The 17,505-nt window shown below is 38.0% G+C and overlaps 2 long non-coding RNA genes across 4 annotated transcripts; both read right to left on the reverse strand.

The window, feature by feature from the left end:
• Window positions 1–498: 498 nt before the first annotated feature.
• Window positions 499–3,222, reverse strand: LOC110897007. Of its 2 annotated transcripts, none has more exons than XR_002568361.2 (3): window positions 3,179–3,222; window positions 2,311–2,394; window positions 499–631 (listed from the first exon to the last, which is right to left on the reverse strand). It is a non-coding gene; the product is annotated as an uncharacterized LOC110897007 (long non-coding RNA). The 2 variants fall into 2 exon arrangements; XR_002568360.2 differs by having other exon boundaries at window positions 2,311–2,399; window positions 3,179–3,218.
• A 2,659-nt stretch (window positions 3,223–5,881) lies between these two features.
• Window positions 5,882–8,703, reverse strand: LOC110897006. 2 transcript variants are annotated; one of them, XR_002568359.2, is made up of 3 exons: window positions 8,660–8,703; window positions 7,792–7,875; window positions 5,882–6,111 (listed from the first exon to the last, which is right to left on the reverse strand). It is a non-coding gene; the product is annotated as an uncharacterized LOC110897006 (long non-coding RNA). The 2 variants fall into 2 exon arrangements; XR_002568358.2 differs by having other exon boundaries at window positions 7,792–7,880; window positions 8,660–8,699.
• Between the last annotated feature and the right edge of the window lie 8,802 nt (window positions 8,704–17,505).

The raw sequence follows: 17,505 nt of genomic DNA on the forward strand, positions 1-17,505 counted from the left end.
CACGGCACCCCGCTGTGCTAAAGGGATCTAAGCTATGCGACCTTCGAAATTCCTGTGATAAATTGATACAGTGAGGTCCTCCTTCCATAGGCGCTTTCGAGGCTGACATGCTGCTGATCCTTTCTCCACTCTTGTACCTTGGAGCATATAGTGACGCTAAATTTCTTCTCACAGGGTGCGTCCGGGCGATATGTCCTAATAACACATCAACACCAACTATTGCGCCGTAACTGCCAAGGATAGTAGAGGTAACGCCGGTGTCGAATGTCTGTCCCCCGCAATGTCGAGTTTGCATCCCAATTAACCTATGCGGTTTCCGCTGACCTGCCATCAGCCGGTTTCACAACAGGTTTGATTTCAAGAAGCATCAGGGTTAAACGAAATCGAGCCGAAGCGATTTGCTATCTGTAAGACCCTAAATCACATTTGACCATAAGTCGCAGCGGAAATACGTACCCTAAAATTTCATTCATTATAAACGTTTTGTCTTACTTGAAAGTCCACTTTAAAATATAAAAAAAACATAACTTATCATCACTAAATTACATATGTAAACATTCCCGTACAATCTATCTTGTGACTCGGTCTTCGATCGCTACTCCTTGTGAGGTTAATCCGTGATTCGTACAACCTGCACTCACCACATTCATTCATACATTAGCACACATTATATAAACAAGATTCATTCACGAACACTTCACTATTCGTCATTTTTTTTAAAACTTTAAGCATTTCATCTGCGTATCCATTTCCTGGTAAGGCTTCAGTAATGTACCTGCATTACTTTTCATTCTCAAGGTACATCATTAAAAACGTTAACACTCAACGTGTCTAAATCATGCTTACATACGTACTTACATACAAACATACATTCACATCTATCTACATACATATCTTTCCTACAACTTTACATACATGCATACACTCATACATATCCTTATACATACGTACATACACATCTACATACGTACATACCTTTCCTACATCTTTACACACATGCATACACTCGTACATACCTTTATACATACATACATACACATCTACATACGTACATACCTTTCCTACTTGCATCATACCAAGCTTATACATACCTACTCCTATACATACCATCATAGGTCCACGTATTTGCTCGCATACTTATAAGCATACATACATACCTAACTACGCATGTTCATACACTTAAACTTATAAAAACGTGGGTTAAATTAGTCGTACGTAACTTGAAACGCGTTTAAAACGAGTTCACGATACAAAACGGAGCAAACGAACAGTTTTCGCCAAGCAGCCACCCACCTATATATTTACCTATGCCTTTTTACTTATTTCGCTCCATGTATATACATACATACACGCTTATCGCATCCCATAAACATTCTATAATAAGTTTAGAATACGATTCGGGACTCCTTTTCGGTTACGGGACTGTTCTGTACGAATTCTGCACATTATACTGAACTGGCAGCTGATGCACGGCCATGCGTCCAACCGCACGACCATGCAGTGGCAACTGATGCACGGCCATGCATCCAATCGCACGACCGTGCAGTTCCTACGACGATGGGGGCACTGGCAGTGCACAAGCTAGTGCAATGATTTGCTCGAAATCGCACGACCATGCGGCCAAGCGCACGACCATGCGGCCCAGCGCACGGCCATGCGGCCAAGCGCATGACCATGCGCCATTTCGCTGCAGATCCGTTTCAATGTCCGAAAACGCTAAAACTTGCGTAACTTTCGAACCGTTTACCCGTTTAACCTCCCGTTTCTTCCCACATGCTTGTAAATTCACATTCTACCATATGGACTTAAAATCTTACCTCCGGATTAAGGAAATTCTTAACTTACATACATTCGACTTATTACTATTTTCTAACTATTTGACCCGTTCATGCATACATCACCATAACTTTGTTTGTTTTACCATAACCTCTTGTAAACATATTAATATCAGTGACGTCTATCATAAATTACTAAATTTTAGGATGTCTTACATCCTCTTAACACATTAATGTTCATATGCTTGTTTTGACCCGTTAAGGGTATTCGCGCATTAATTGGTCTATGACTAACCAAATCATCATCCCCACATCCATACTTGTCCAAAACATTAAACCAATCGAATAACTTATTCCTAAACTACTTTTAAGATCGTTTACCCCAAAATACCCGTCGAGGGCATTTTGGTCAACTTTAATCCCATCATTTACGACGAAAGGCTTTAACACACATTTGACCTTAAGCATCATGTTTAATTAATCACAACACTTTATTACTTACTTGAACTAAGAAGTGATTACGGAAATCACTTACCTTATGCGTCCGTGCTCGCATCCGATTCCTTGCCTCTTATTGACCCGTTAACATCTCATGCTTGCGCCCGTCTCGACGTGATTCCTATACTTTCATTTCATCAAAATCACGCTCTTATTAGCATACTCATTTGTGCATGTTAACCATCATGTAAATCGCATCTTTCATACTTAACTTTCATTATTCATTCTTAACCAACATAACTCATATAATCATTTCCATATACGCTTAAATTCATGTAACTCATCATGTCATTACATCTAACGCGGATTGCTATAACATGTATCATACGACTTCTTATAATCCTACCTTTACGATAACGATTCAAATCATGATTCTTATATTTAGTTGACTTTCAAACTCAACTATTAACCATATTTAACTATCGATTTATCATCATATACTAGTAACATCATAATCGACTATACGGACAACACTATATACATTTTATCATACACTTGATGTGCGTGTACCACCTTTTAAGCATAACGTACAACTAATTCATACATGCATCTTCTAATTTCATACATAACCCACCAAAACCTACTACTAATCATCATGTTTCCTTTCCAATTAAACATCAAACATAGCATCATCATATTTCTCCTAATTCATCTAACAAGCTTTCATCATACCCACATAATACATCATTCTTTCAACAAGAATTAAACATAAATGGTGATTCAAGTCATCATCCTCACCATAGCAAACGGGTTTCACATCTAAACTTCAAATTAACACAAACCTTACATAACCCATGTTCTACACGAGGATTCTAACCCTTGTACATGATCAATTTCATATTAACTCACGGATTAGAACATAACCCACTTCACCCATGATCACCAAACTTAGATTTAAGACATACCTTATGATCCCCTCGTGTTGGTGATCATTAATCCATGCTCGGTTATGGATTTCAGCTTCATCTTTCCTTCCAATTTGAGCTTAAAGGCGATTTAGGGTTTTGAGGCCCCATGGGAGTCTCCTGATCCTTCTTGAACACGCACGTATGTGTGTGTTTTTAGTTTTTTTATAACTTAACTTTCATTTGTTCCATTTTAGCCCCTCGGGTTTACTTTTAAAACATAATTGACATTACTAATATCATTTAATACTTTTAACCATACTCTTAACTAGGTTAAATAGCCTAGTTATTTATTTCCTGACGTGTCACATAATAACATACAACAAATATTAACATTCAGATTTTGGGGCGTTACAAGTCTACCCCCCTTAAACAAGGTTTCGTCCCCGAAACCTTTCTCACTTTCATTGAACACACATTATCTTTTCTTCCAGTTCATCCATAAGACCACTAACCCTTACTTTTCTGATCATTCTTCCCATTTCATTTGCATTTTCATTTACTTGACCTGTTAATAACTGGTCAGTACACATACTCTTCTGTCCTTTAATATGATCCATTCTTAATGGATCTAATATCTCCATCTCACCTCTAAAAGTTTACATTCTCTACATACTCTGTATAACATTTAACTTTTGTTTTGTTACCACCACCCAACTTACTATTTCATAGTCGCACCTACGTGCTTATCTCTAACGTTAATCTTACTCTACGTTTTCGACAGTTACGTATACCTTGCATACCTTTATATTATCTTTAAATCATCACGTTCATTTCACATTACTATTGCTTTCTCTTCATGCATCACTTAATTCACGTGTATAATTAGTTCATATCTCTTCAATCATGAGTTAGACATTAAGCTACATTTCTACCGTCACTTGAACTACTTACAATTTTATGTCTAACCTCAATTTTAATCATTCGCATTACTTTATTATACTAATCTGGTATGTCGTGCGAGGGCACCATACGAGCATTAACCAATTAGTCCAAATTTTCATTCAAGGCTTTTAGATCTTCCTCTTAATGACATAAGTACTTCCTTAGGCTGACCATTACAAGTCGATTATTTCATACCATACCATAATTAACCTACCATTTATTTCACTCACACGTACAAATAAAATTACAGATTTTTGCTTATCAATAAGGAATTAAACATTTTACTAACCTCTTTTTCATTTCTCAACCACGATCCGCAACCCTGATCGATCATCTTCTCTTCGAGTACTAGCCGTACAGGCCAGGTTTCATTCCTTCGTGTTATGAGCTTCCGCTCGTGCACGTCCTTTCACCAATACGATGGGTTTCATCACATCAATAGTTCTGCTATAACGTACCGCACATTCTATTTCTTACATGCAATCTTTTTATTCAATTAATTATTTTGACACTGAAGTACACGTTCGTACTTCCTTCCATTCATGCTTACTTGCAAGGACCTTATTACATCGTTTCAATATTTCTTACTAAGCTTACCATTCCCGCCCATACTCAAGTTGTCGTCCGGGTCACCGCCCGTCATCATTCTAATTTCTGAGAGTCAATTACTAACACATAACTTATACAAAACTTCTTATACTATCACTTTTACTTTATACTTATTTCTATGACCCGTTCGACTCAATCATGGTCAAACTATCGACATCTTCTTAGGCGGATTAATTTCATCTTTTTATATTTTTTTTTTTGAATCCATCTCACGGATTCAGGCGCATCATTCATGCTTCTTCATTCATTGAATCCGCCTTACGGATTCAAACATTCATTCATGCCTTCTAATGAGATCCAAGCATACCACTTACGACCCGGTAACATCGGGTTAATTGCTTTCAACATAAGTCTTTCGTTCTACCCGTATAACGGGTTGAGCTTCATACATTTATTATTGCATTCACGACCACCCGTTCTAAACGGATGGTACCTTATCCTTACTTGACTTGTTCAACTTGAACCGGTCGACTTGTATAGCTTATCATAATCTTCTTTAGCATAACCAAATCCCCAAGGGATTTGCATCATTCGTATCTTTCATTCCTTGAATCCGTTTCGCGGATTCAAGCATTGCATTCATATCTTTCATTCTTATCACTTATACCTTTCACCCTTACATAGTACTCTCAACCTTCTGAGAGTCTTACTACCCATTTCACCCACACGCCTAGCCGCTACCAAATTCTATCGGACATACCTGTAACAATTATCACGGTCTCACGAACGTCATACGTTTCTTGTGTACTGGCCAGGTACACCTTCCACGTACTAGTTTCGTGTCTTCGCGTAATCGCCACCTTATGTCCGAAGGATTTAGTTTCGGCATGTGTGACATTTTCAAAACTTATTTACCATGTCGTTATTATAATTTGTTTAACATTTTTCTTTCACTTGGCTAACTGTACCATTTCATACGCCCACACGTTAGATTTACGTACCTGGGGTCAACTCGCCTCATTACTTGCCTTGATGCCGGTCCCAGACCGCATTCACAGTTCATCTCTCTCAACAATTGCGCTTACCCTTCACATAACATACTATTAGTATCCTTCAATTACATAATCTAATACTTACTTACATTCGCTTTTGCCTTTAGGCTTCAATCGAGTCTTGGATTGTACGGGCTCTTGGTCACGAGAGCACACCGGTTTGAGTTCAAGTATTTACCTCCCGTTACTTGATTCTCTCAAACCAGGGCTCTGATACCAACTTGTAAGACCCTAAATCACATTTGACCATAAGTCGCAGCGGAAATACGTACCCTAAAATTTCATTCATTATAAACGTTTTGTCTTACTTGAAAGTCCACTTTAAAATATAAAAAAAACATAACTTATCATCACTAAATTACATATGTAAACATTCCCGTACAATCTATCTTGTGACTCGGTCTTCGATCGCTACTCCTTGTGAGGTTAATCCGTGATTCGTACAACCTGCACTCACCACATTCATTCATACATTAGCACACATTATATAAACAAGATTCATTCACGAACACTTCACTATTCGTCATTTTTTTTTAAAACTTTAAGCATTTCATCTGCGTATCCATTTCCTGGTAAGGCTTCAGTAATGTACCTGCATTACTTTTCATTCTCAAGGTACATCATTAAAAACGTTAACACTCAACGTGTCTAAATCATGCTTACATACGTACTTACATACAAACATACATTCACATCTATCTACATACATATCTTTCCTACAACTTTACATACATGCATACACTCATACATATCCTTATACATACGTACATACACATCTACATACGTACATACCTTTCCTACATCTTTACACACATGCATACACTCGTACATACCTTTATACATACATACATACACATCTACATACGTACATACCTTTCCTACTTGCATCATACCAAGCTTATACATACCTACTCCTATACATACCATCATAGGTCCACGTATTTGCTCGCATACTTATAAGCATACATACATACCTAACTACGCATGTTCATACACTTAAACTTATAAAAACGTGGGTTAAATTAGTCGTACGTAACTTGAAACGCGTTTAAAACGAGTTCACGATACAAAACGGAGCAAACGAACAGTTTTCGCCAAGCAGCCACCCACCTATATATTTACCTATGCCTTTTTACTTATTTCGCTCCATGTATATACATACATACACGCTTATCGCATCCCATAAACATTCTATAATAAGTTTAGAATACGATTCGGGACTCCTTTTCGGTTACGGGACTGTTCTGTACGAATTCTGCACATTATACTGAACTGGCAGCTGATGCACGGCCATGCGTCCAACCGCACGACCATGCAGTGGCAACTGATGCACGGCCATGCATCCAATCGCACGACCGTGCAGTTCCTACGACGATGGGGGCACTGGCAGTGCACAAGCTAGTGCAATGATTTGCTCGAAATCGCACGACCATGCGGCCAAGCGCACGACCATGCGGCCCAGCGCACGGCCATGCGGCCAAGCGCATGACCATGCGCCATTTCGCTGCAGATCCGTTTCAATGTCCGAAAACGCTAAAACTTGCGTAACTTTCGAACCGTTTACCCGTTTAACCTCCCGTTTCTTCCCACATGCTTGTAAATTCACATTCTACCATATGGACTTAAAATCTTACCTCCGGATTAAGGAAATTCTTAACTTACATACATTCGACTTATTACTATTTTCTAACTATTTGACCCGTTCATGCATACATCACCATAACTTTGTTTGTTTTACCATAACCTCTTGTAAACATATTAATATCAGTGACGTCTATCATAAATTACTAAATTTTAGGATGTCTTACATCCTCTTAACACATTAATGTTCATATGCTTGTTTTGACCCGTTAAGGGTATTCGCGCATTAATTGGTCTATGACTAACCAAATCATCATCCCCACATCCATACTTGTCCAAAACATTAAACCAATCGAATAACTTATTCCTAAACTACTTTTAAGATCGTTTACCCCAAAATACCCGTCGAGGGCATTTTGGTCAACTTTAATCCCATCATTTACGACGAAAGGCTTTAACACACATTTGACCTTAAGCATCATGTTTAATTAATCACAACACTTTATTACTTACTTGAACTAAGAAGTGATTACGGAAATCACTTACCTTATGCGTCCGTGCTCGCATCCGATTCCTTGCCTCTTATTGACCCGTTAACATCTCATGCTTGCGCCCGTCTCGACGTGATTCCTATACTTTCATTTCATCAAAATCACGCTCTTATTAGCATACTCATTTGTGCATGTTAACCATCATGTAAATCGCATCTTTCATACTTAACTTTCATTATTCATTCTTAACCAACATAACTCATATAATCATTTCCATATACGCTTAAATTCATGTAACTCATCATGTCATTACATCTAACGCGGATTGCTATAACATGTATCATACGACTTCTTATAATCCTACCTTTACGATAACGATTCAAATCATGATTCTTATATTTAGTTGACTTTCAAACTCAACTATTAACCATATTTAACTATCGATTTATCATCATATACTAGTAACATCATAATCGACTATACGGACAACACTATATACATTTTATCATACACTTGATGTGCGTGTACCACCTTTTAAGCATAACGTACAACTAATTCATACATGCATCTTCTAATTTCATACATAACCCACCAAAACCTACTACTAATCATCATGTTTCCTTTCCAATTAAACATCAAACATAGCATCATCATATTTCTCCTAATTCATCTAACAAGCTTTCATCATACCCACATAATACATCATTCTTTCAACAAGAATTAAACATAAATGGTGATTCAAGTCATCATCCTCACCATAGCAAACGGGTTTCACATCTAAACTTCAAATTAACACAAACCTTACATAACCCATGTTCTACACGAGGATTCTAACCCTTGTACATGATCAATTTCATATTAACTCACGGATTAGAACATAACCCACTTCACCCATGATCACCAAACTTAGATTTAAGACATACCTTATGATCCCCTCGTGTTGGTGATCATTAATCCATGCTCGGTTATGGATTTCAGCTTCATCTTTCCTTCCAATTTGAGCTTAAAGGCGATTTAGGGTTTTGAGGCCCCATGGGAGTCTCCTGATCCTTCTTGAACACGCACGTATGTGTGTGTTTGTGTGTGTTTTTAGTTTTTTTATAACTTAACTTTCATTTGTTCCATTTTAGCCCCTCGGGTTTACTTTTAAAACATAATTGACATTACTAATATCATTTAATACTTTTAACCATACTCTTAACTAGGTTAAATAGCCTAGTTATTTATTTCCTGACGTGTCACATAATAACATACAACAAATATTAACATTCAGATTTTGGGGCGTTACACTATCCATCCAAACTACCATGTTGTTATTGTCCTGTCATCGCCCACGTCAATCCTAAATATCCTTTCGCGAGTACCACTGCTGGTGTTATTGTTACAATCACACGGGTTTCTACCATACTGTCATCGCTTCCTGGGTTGTTGTCGTCTTGAACTATCAACTGCCATTACAGGCCGTAGGCACCTTCATTTCCATACTGTAAGCTACTATTACAAGTACCTTGATGTCACGATAGTTGTTGCTTCTAATGTTGTTGCTCGAACAGGACTCTACGATCCTTCACCAACGATGTCCATCCCTTCATATTTCGTGCTAAGTTCCGGGGTGCTACTCGTTGTGTTGGAAGTTACACGGTCCACATCCTGGTCGATTGTCATCGTCTATGCTTCGATTGATCCCTAAAAGTCGGCTCCCATAAGTTGTTGACCATATACCCATCGTTCTTACAAGTTGACTGGGTAAAACATGGTATGTTTCCAGAGTGTTGCAGGTGTGACCGTCCTTCAGGGTCTGAGTTGTGAGTATATTGAGTTCCAACAACAAAGAGGAGTGAGGGGGAAAGAAAAGAGGTATAAACCAATCATGAACGCTGCAACATCCACTCAGGGACGTTCGTACAAGCTCCTAGCATCCTACTTAGTTCGCTAGGCGTTCAAAAGGGTCGTTCAAGTAATACTCGATAACATTGCGATTTCAAAAGGATTCATAGAGAGGTGAGAAAGTCACATTTGAGTAGGAGATGATTACTGTTATGACTCCTATTAGTTTGTTACGTTTCACACTGATCAATTAACAGAGCAGAACCCCTCCTTCACTTGTTAAGCCTCACTGGGACTTGCATGCACCCCACACTATTATTATGTGTGCACCCACAATAATATTGTGATTTGCATGCTCATCTCAGCTCCTCCTAACTCATGTCGAATGGTTCCCCCAACTTGAATAGCAAACAAAGAGCGTCACATAACTTAAGTCACGAATGTTTAGGGAATTACCACCCGATCAGTCATATAACACGTGCAAGGGATACGTAAGTTCATACTATCGTGTTTAACGTGCACCAGCATGCAATATCATATGGAAGTGTCCACTAGTTACATAGTACAATGAGTATACGAAAGACGAACCTTGCAATCTAGAGCTGAGTGTCATGATCGATTTTCGAAGGTGTTCGGTTATAGTCTGGTTTTACAAAAACGTTTTAAAACCTAGTTCACTATAACCAGTGGCTCTGATACCAACTGTAACACCCCCAAAATTTCCACCTGCGGAAACCCCGCGAGGCGTGTTACGCATCAGAGTTCGAGCCACCAATCACATTGAACCAATGATGGATATTTAAATAAGTCATGACATTAATTACTAATATAAAATGTCAACATGTTATCAATTCTCAAAAGTTGTGTAGCGGAAGCATGTAATCGTTTAGAAATCGTTTCATAATAATAATCAAATCAAGGTATTGTTTATAAGTGAATCCAAGCGTCTCGATCCATGACCACTCCAGCACTCCCAGATCGCAAGTCCATGTTCCAAGCGTTAATGACCTACAAGCATGCAAACAAGTGTGTCAGACTACGCTGGTGAGTTCAAAGTGTTGCTTACGTGATGTGTTACCAGACATATGTTAATGCGATTCAATGTTGCGTTACGATGTTGCTCAAGTTAGTTACCCTAGGGACTACGCCCTTACGTAACCGAGGAGTGTGCCTCTTAGCAACCCACTATGTTGTTCAGTTAGTTACCCTAGGGGAACCGCCCTTACGTAACCGAGGAGTGTGCCTCTAAACAACCATAGTGAAACCCAGATAATTAGTTCACCCCCGTCCTTACGGCCCGGTGTGAGGTTTCCCACCTAATAGCGCTATCAACTAATTACCCCCATTGCCCTCCAGGCAATAACCAAAACCGATTAAGTTGTTACCCAATGTTTCCCTTCCAAAAGTTTACCAGTTGTCCCAAACCACCGGGACGCATGCTTGAGAAAAATGCAATGAACTCACCTGGGATTGCTCGGTATGATACAAAATAGTTCAATTAAGCTACAAAGTGATCAACCACGTCCTATCACAGTTACCATACAAGTCAGGTTGGGTTCAAGTAAAGCACGTACGATTACACAGAGTTAACACGTTACGAACACGTATAGATCATGGCAACACTTAACAGTTCAACAATACATGTAACTTGTACGAAATATAATAAGCCCAATCATGTCCGGCCCAATTACAATTAAACCAACATCTTGTGCGACCCGGTTAACCTTGTGCGACTGAACTGGATTGTGCGATCGGCCTTTGGGCTTGTCCGGCCCAATGGCATAAGTGAACGGTACAACAAATCCAGCCCAAATATTAAATCAACATTTCTTGTGCGGTCCGACTAATACCCAGCCCACATATCATTCGGCCCAAACGTTTAAACAACCTTCCCATTTGTGCGACTGGTCATGCCTTGTGCGATGTGACCTGGGCTTGTGCGAGTGAGGTCTTGGGCTTTAAGGCCCAACCGACGTGACAAGTCCAACAGTTAACATTTAGACCACTTGTGCGATTCATCAACCTTTGTGCGATTGGTTTGAAAATCCAGAATTTAAGCATATTAGTTACAACTTAACAATTTCCAACTTTTACTCAATCAATCAACAATTACCCAGTTTCCATATTTACGATCAATTAACAGTTTCAATTCTAGTAACTATCGATCAACTAAGCGAATCCAACACGGATTCGTATGAACCCTAATCCAATTCCATATGAACAACATCAACATGAACAAGCAAAATTTCATGGTTCGAGCTTAACAATAATTAACAATACTAGCAATTCGTATCATTCGGTCCGATTCATATTCATTCACTCGATTACATAGGTTAATCTTAACATCACATGAAGGCCAAACAATAACATGTAACATATCCGATTTCATAAGCATGCTATCAATTACCTTTATTCGATCACAAGCATCATACAAACAAATTGATCATAATGGCCTATGATATCTAACCGGTTTTTAGATTGTTATTTTGCAACCCAAATCACAGGAACATAATCACATAAACATCATGTAACACACATCGATCATAACATCATCAACAATAAACCATAACATACTACTAACCGATTACAAGAAGGCTTGATCCGATTAAGGGAATGTCTTCGAGAAGATGATGGCCGTCGGGTTTGAGAGGTTGAGATAACTAGGGTTTTTGAGTGTGTAATGTGTTTAGCCAATTGTGAGAGGTAAAAACCCCTTGTTCCTAAGTCTTGTACGTATAAGATGGGTAGGCCGAACCCTAACATGGGCTGCCCTCTAGTTCAATTACAAGCAATACGGCCCAATGGCCTTGTGCGGTCGGGTGGTGTGTTGTACGATTCGGGTTTCATTCAAACATATATAGCACACATTCCCATATTTCATTAATCATAAAGTTCACATAATCACACATTATTCACATACGTTACACAAAGTAGGTTCGAGTTACGAGTTGTCACATATATCTTCAAGGAAATAGATAACATGAATATCAAAACAGATGGTTAATTCAATAAAAGAACTCGTTAACTTGAATATCAAAACAACCATGTTGACCATACCCATATATAATGAATTATTACAAAGAAAACATGATATCTATTTAAACCGAAAGCATGAAAAATTAGCTTTTTTGGTAAAAGTATGAAAGTAAATCATAAACAACGCAACAAAGATCCATAACAACTTATTATCAAACAGACTTCACATAATCATAGATTGATTTATGTAAAAAAACATATGAAGGAATCGTATGAGCTTCAAGGAAATAGATAAAATAACCTTCCGAACGGTCTCATCCTGTGAGACGACAGTAAATAGTAATTCTCTTCCTGGCCTAGTTACAACATATGTTACCACCTGCGAAACGATATTGAGAAATTAAGTTAAGTAAATGAATCTATAGCTTCAAGGAAATAGATAAACAAACCCTCCGAACGATCTCTGAGATAGCGATTGCTACATAAGCAGGCCAAACAACAATTGCAATTTAATTCAAGAAGGCAGTGAATGGTGCAACGCAATGAGCTATAGTAATCCTGGCTACTGTAAGAATCCGACCCTGAATTTAAAAAGAAGTAATTGAAACGTTAAATGCCTCTTCCGTGACTTGAAAACAATAACAAAATCAACATTAAATGCAGTTAACCTGAATTCAGCATACGACTCAAACGGTGTAAAGTCCAATAAAAAACCATGCTTCACACCAAGGTCATCAAGAATGGTTTTCCAACCATCAGTAATTGTTATATCCTTATTAACCCTCTTATATCTAAGAACCCATGAGCGCATTCCATTAAAGTTGAGTATGAACTGATCATTCAACAACGGCCCATGAATGTTTTTTGGACATAAGCTTTAGGAACTACCTTGATAACAAAAAGAAAATAAATCAATAAACAAAACATGAAATGTATAAATATGGCCATGGAATGAAAAAAATACTAATTGAACCCTTTCTCGCAAGACTTTGAAAAAAGCCTCCATAATCTTTCACTTCCCCGCCGGTATAAAAAAACACGAAATATTCATTATTCCCAACCTCATTGATCAAACAGATGGTTAATTCAATAAAAGAACTCGTTAACATGAATATCAAAACAACCATGTTGGTCACACCCATATATAATGAATTATTACAAAGAAAACATGATATATATTTAAACCGAAAGCATGAAAAATTAGCTTTTTTGGTAAAATTATGAAAGTAAATCATAAACAACATAACAAAGATCCATAACAACTTATAATCAAACAGACTTCGCATAATCATAGATCGATTTATGTAAAAAAACAACATATGAAGGAATCTTATTTCGCATAATCAAACACACACAAGAAAAAAGAAGAATTTATGTAATCTTACCATAAAGAAGACAATCGTATTTCTGCGTGTGAACATACTCCATCTTCGTTTATATAGCTTGGTAATTAAACAACAGTCAGAAATAAGTCAGAAGTCCAATTCAACATAAAACCCTAGATCCGAAGCCGATTGGAACAAAAATTATGACAACATGTACCTTCAATCGAATCAATTGCAAGAACACATATGAAAGGAGGATTCCAAACTAGTTGAATGTCTTGAATCTCTATGCGGCTAGAGTTTTTAGGGTTTGAAAAATATTAAAGAAATTAAAGAACGGATTGATCAATGATGACTGAAAACTTTGATTAAAGGTAGTTGATGATGATCTTCAAAGAGATAAAACCCTAGATCCGAAGCCAATTGGAACAAAAATTATGAGAAGATGTACCTGATGGTCGAATCGATTGGAAGAACACTTATGAAAGGATGATTGCAAACCTGTTGAATCTCTTCAATCTCTAGAGAGAAAAAACGAACGATGATGAGAGATAGTATAGAAGAGGAACGATTAATGAGAGAGTGAGAGAGAGAGAGAGTATACAGAAAGCGTACACAAGAAGCCTTCACCAATCCTGGCATATGAGGAATGCCACTTGTCTAATTATTTGACATATGCCACATCATTGCTTATGTGTATGCTTACTTGGCTTGCACCATTGGGTGACATGTGTCCCCCAATGGTTTGCTTTATTAGAGATATAGATGTTCATTTGTGTTGTTTTTTGTTTGTTAAATTATAGTCATTTAAGTGTGTTTGTTTATGTTTGTTTATCTTCGTGAACAGTTTGTTTAGGTTTTAAACGGACACGAACATGCCCATTTGGCCATTTTCATAATGAACGAACATGAACATAAAAAATTGTTCGAATATATGTTTGTGTCCGTGTAACACCTCGAAATTTTGTGTCCAATAATGTGTTAACACGTGTCATGAGTTTACACGTGGCATTAAATATTAAATAAAGGACTAAAGTTGACAAACCTTGAAAGTATGTAAATTCGAGGGTTGTAAATGTCAACGAAGGGTAAATATACTGTATAGTAACCCTAAATGATGCTCGTACCTTCAAACGAATAAATCATGGATCGTACGAAGCGAAACGCGGAAGAAAGTGAGGGTTTACAAGCTGCAGGGGTTAATTGTGTCAACATGTTTAATTTATACCTCTGAGTGACCCTTTGATGAACCCAAGGCTCTGTAACAGTAAAATACGCTCACTAGAATATACGATATAAATTTCGCGAAGTTCCGTTTTAAAACGAGAAAGTTATGATCAAATTCGTATGCGAGGGGTTAAAAGCATCAAGAATAAAAGTTAAGGCTTTTCGGATAGTAATTAAACTAACCGGGGACTTAACAGTGAGGGTAAAAGGCACGAGGCCCTTAACGGTAAATAATCGAGGGCCAAATCACAAAGTTACCCCTTCGAAACCGAAAGGTCAGGTTAATCATTACAAAATATTTGAAAATCTTTGAAAACAGACCTCATGCGGGCCGCGTTGAAGTTGTGCACGAGCCAATGCGGGCCGTGCGCCAGTTGAAGATCTGTTTTCTGACATTAGGATCCATGCGGCCCGCGTGTGAGTTACTTGATCCTAATGCGGGCCGCGTACAAGTCCCAGATGCAGAAACTTTGGACAGATTCAATGATTTAGCTTGTGAACGAACTTGTGAGCATTAATTGAAGCATGGGCGCCCTCTACTTGTCCCCTAGCACCAAGGGCCACCTGCTGATCATCCATGACTCAATGTAGGGTGAGTTGTGATGATCCTAAGCTCAACATTTCACTATAAAAGCCAATGCATTGCGCACAATTGAATCACACCTCAAAACCTGCCTTCTGATCATTCTTGGAGCTCTCAAGCATTCCTCTATCATTCTTAGTCGTGCACCAAGCTTCTGTAAGTTGCCTAACCCTTTGTGGTTTCGTTTTTCCATAGTTTTAGCCTAAAAGTCAATCCGTCGTAATTAACGATTGACTTTGCGATAAATCACGAATGGTCCAGTGATTTGTCGAATCAAAGATAGTTATATGTTGGTAATCATGTGGGCTTTAAATCCCTAAAAGGGCACCCTCTGATTCCCACTCTAACTAGATCAAATATCGAGTCAAACGTGCTTAGAAAAAGTCAACAGAAATGTCATTTTGCGATTGCTTGCATAATCTGTAATGTAGATGATATGTAACCTGTTTGAACACTCATAAAACATGATAATAAGTATATAAACTAGTCTAAGCTTGTTTGATCCGACCATTTTCTGTTTAGACCCGGTTCGGAGCCGAAAGTCGCAAAAGTTTGACTTTTGTTTTGACTTCAGTTCTGACCCGTTAAATTCTGTTTTAGATATGCCTTAGGACTCTCTTAGGACCAGGTTACATGATGGTATAACCCTCTGTGACCGGTTCGTTGTTTGTCCGAGTCTTTTACACATTTCCGTTAAATGCTTAAAAGTTGACCGTAACGCCCTTTTTAATTTAAAACGAGAATTTCGGACATGTGAAAGGATCATAACCTTGGTTACTGATTTCTAAGCATGTCCCTAAAATTTCATGTCAATCCAAGGTCCAGAATAGGAGTTATGCTAAATAGCGCAAATTGCGAAACTTTAGTAATTAAATAGCGCAATTAGCATAACGCCTATCTAAACCCGGATTTCGACACCAAACCTTTTAATCACTGATGTAAAATAATATTTTGGGATTTTTAAAGATTTTTAATTATTTTTAACCTGCTCATAACCTGCGGTTATGGCAACGGTTCGGTAAATACCGAATATGCCCTTTTCGGCCATAACTTGAGTTCTACAAGGTCTTTTGGCCCGATTCCAGTTGCTACTGATTTTAAATAATAAATAAAGTATTTTAGACTTTATAAACTGTTCGGGAAACTTAGATTTCCTGTAGAACTCTAAATCCTCTTTTATAATCTTTAAAAAGACCGAAATACCCCTACGGGGCATAATATGAACTTAAACTCGTTACGGGCATTACGGAAGGTATCCTACTGATACCACAACCTCTTTAAGGCATATTGACTTAGGAAAACAGTGTAGGACTCTTGCGGTTACCCGTTGCGCCTTTTGCGCGCACGGTTCAGCTTATGTAACTAGTTTACATAAATTAGCCGAAACGGGTCAAACCATATTGTTTTGACCCCAAAATACAGAGTGTGATTATTATACCCCTATAAAACAAGTCTTCAAACTTGTTGGGTCAAAATCACATTCCATTCCCGGTTATCGCCTTTCACGCGATTAAACCGTATCTATCCGTCGAAACTGACCGGTCTAAGCTACGGCTAATTAAAGACCCGTTAGGATTCTAATAGGTTATTTTATAACCTTCGTTCCAGAATAGGAGACCAGTAAAAGCTATCTGCGATTTATTTTGATAAAGGATTAATACTTGCAAAGGTAAATACTTTTAACTTATTTTCCGTTATACGGGCTTGGGTTACGGTATTTAAAATACCGCTTGGTCGGGCAATTGACCCCAACTCATTAGTAGTTGGGTATTATCATTGTGACCCGTTTAAAAACTTGTTTTGTTGGCTTTACGCCTTTGGGGGCTTAATG

The sequence above is a fragment of the Helianthus annuus genome, chromosome 15, assembly GCF_002127325.2.
Source record: "Helianthus annuus cultivar XRQ/B chromosome 15, HanXRQr2.0-SUNRISE, whole genome shotgun sequence".
In the NCBI taxonomy this organism is placed as follows: domain Eukaryota; kingdom Viridiplantae; phylum Streptophyta; class Magnoliopsida; order Asterales; family Asteraceae; genus Helianthus; species Helianthus annuus.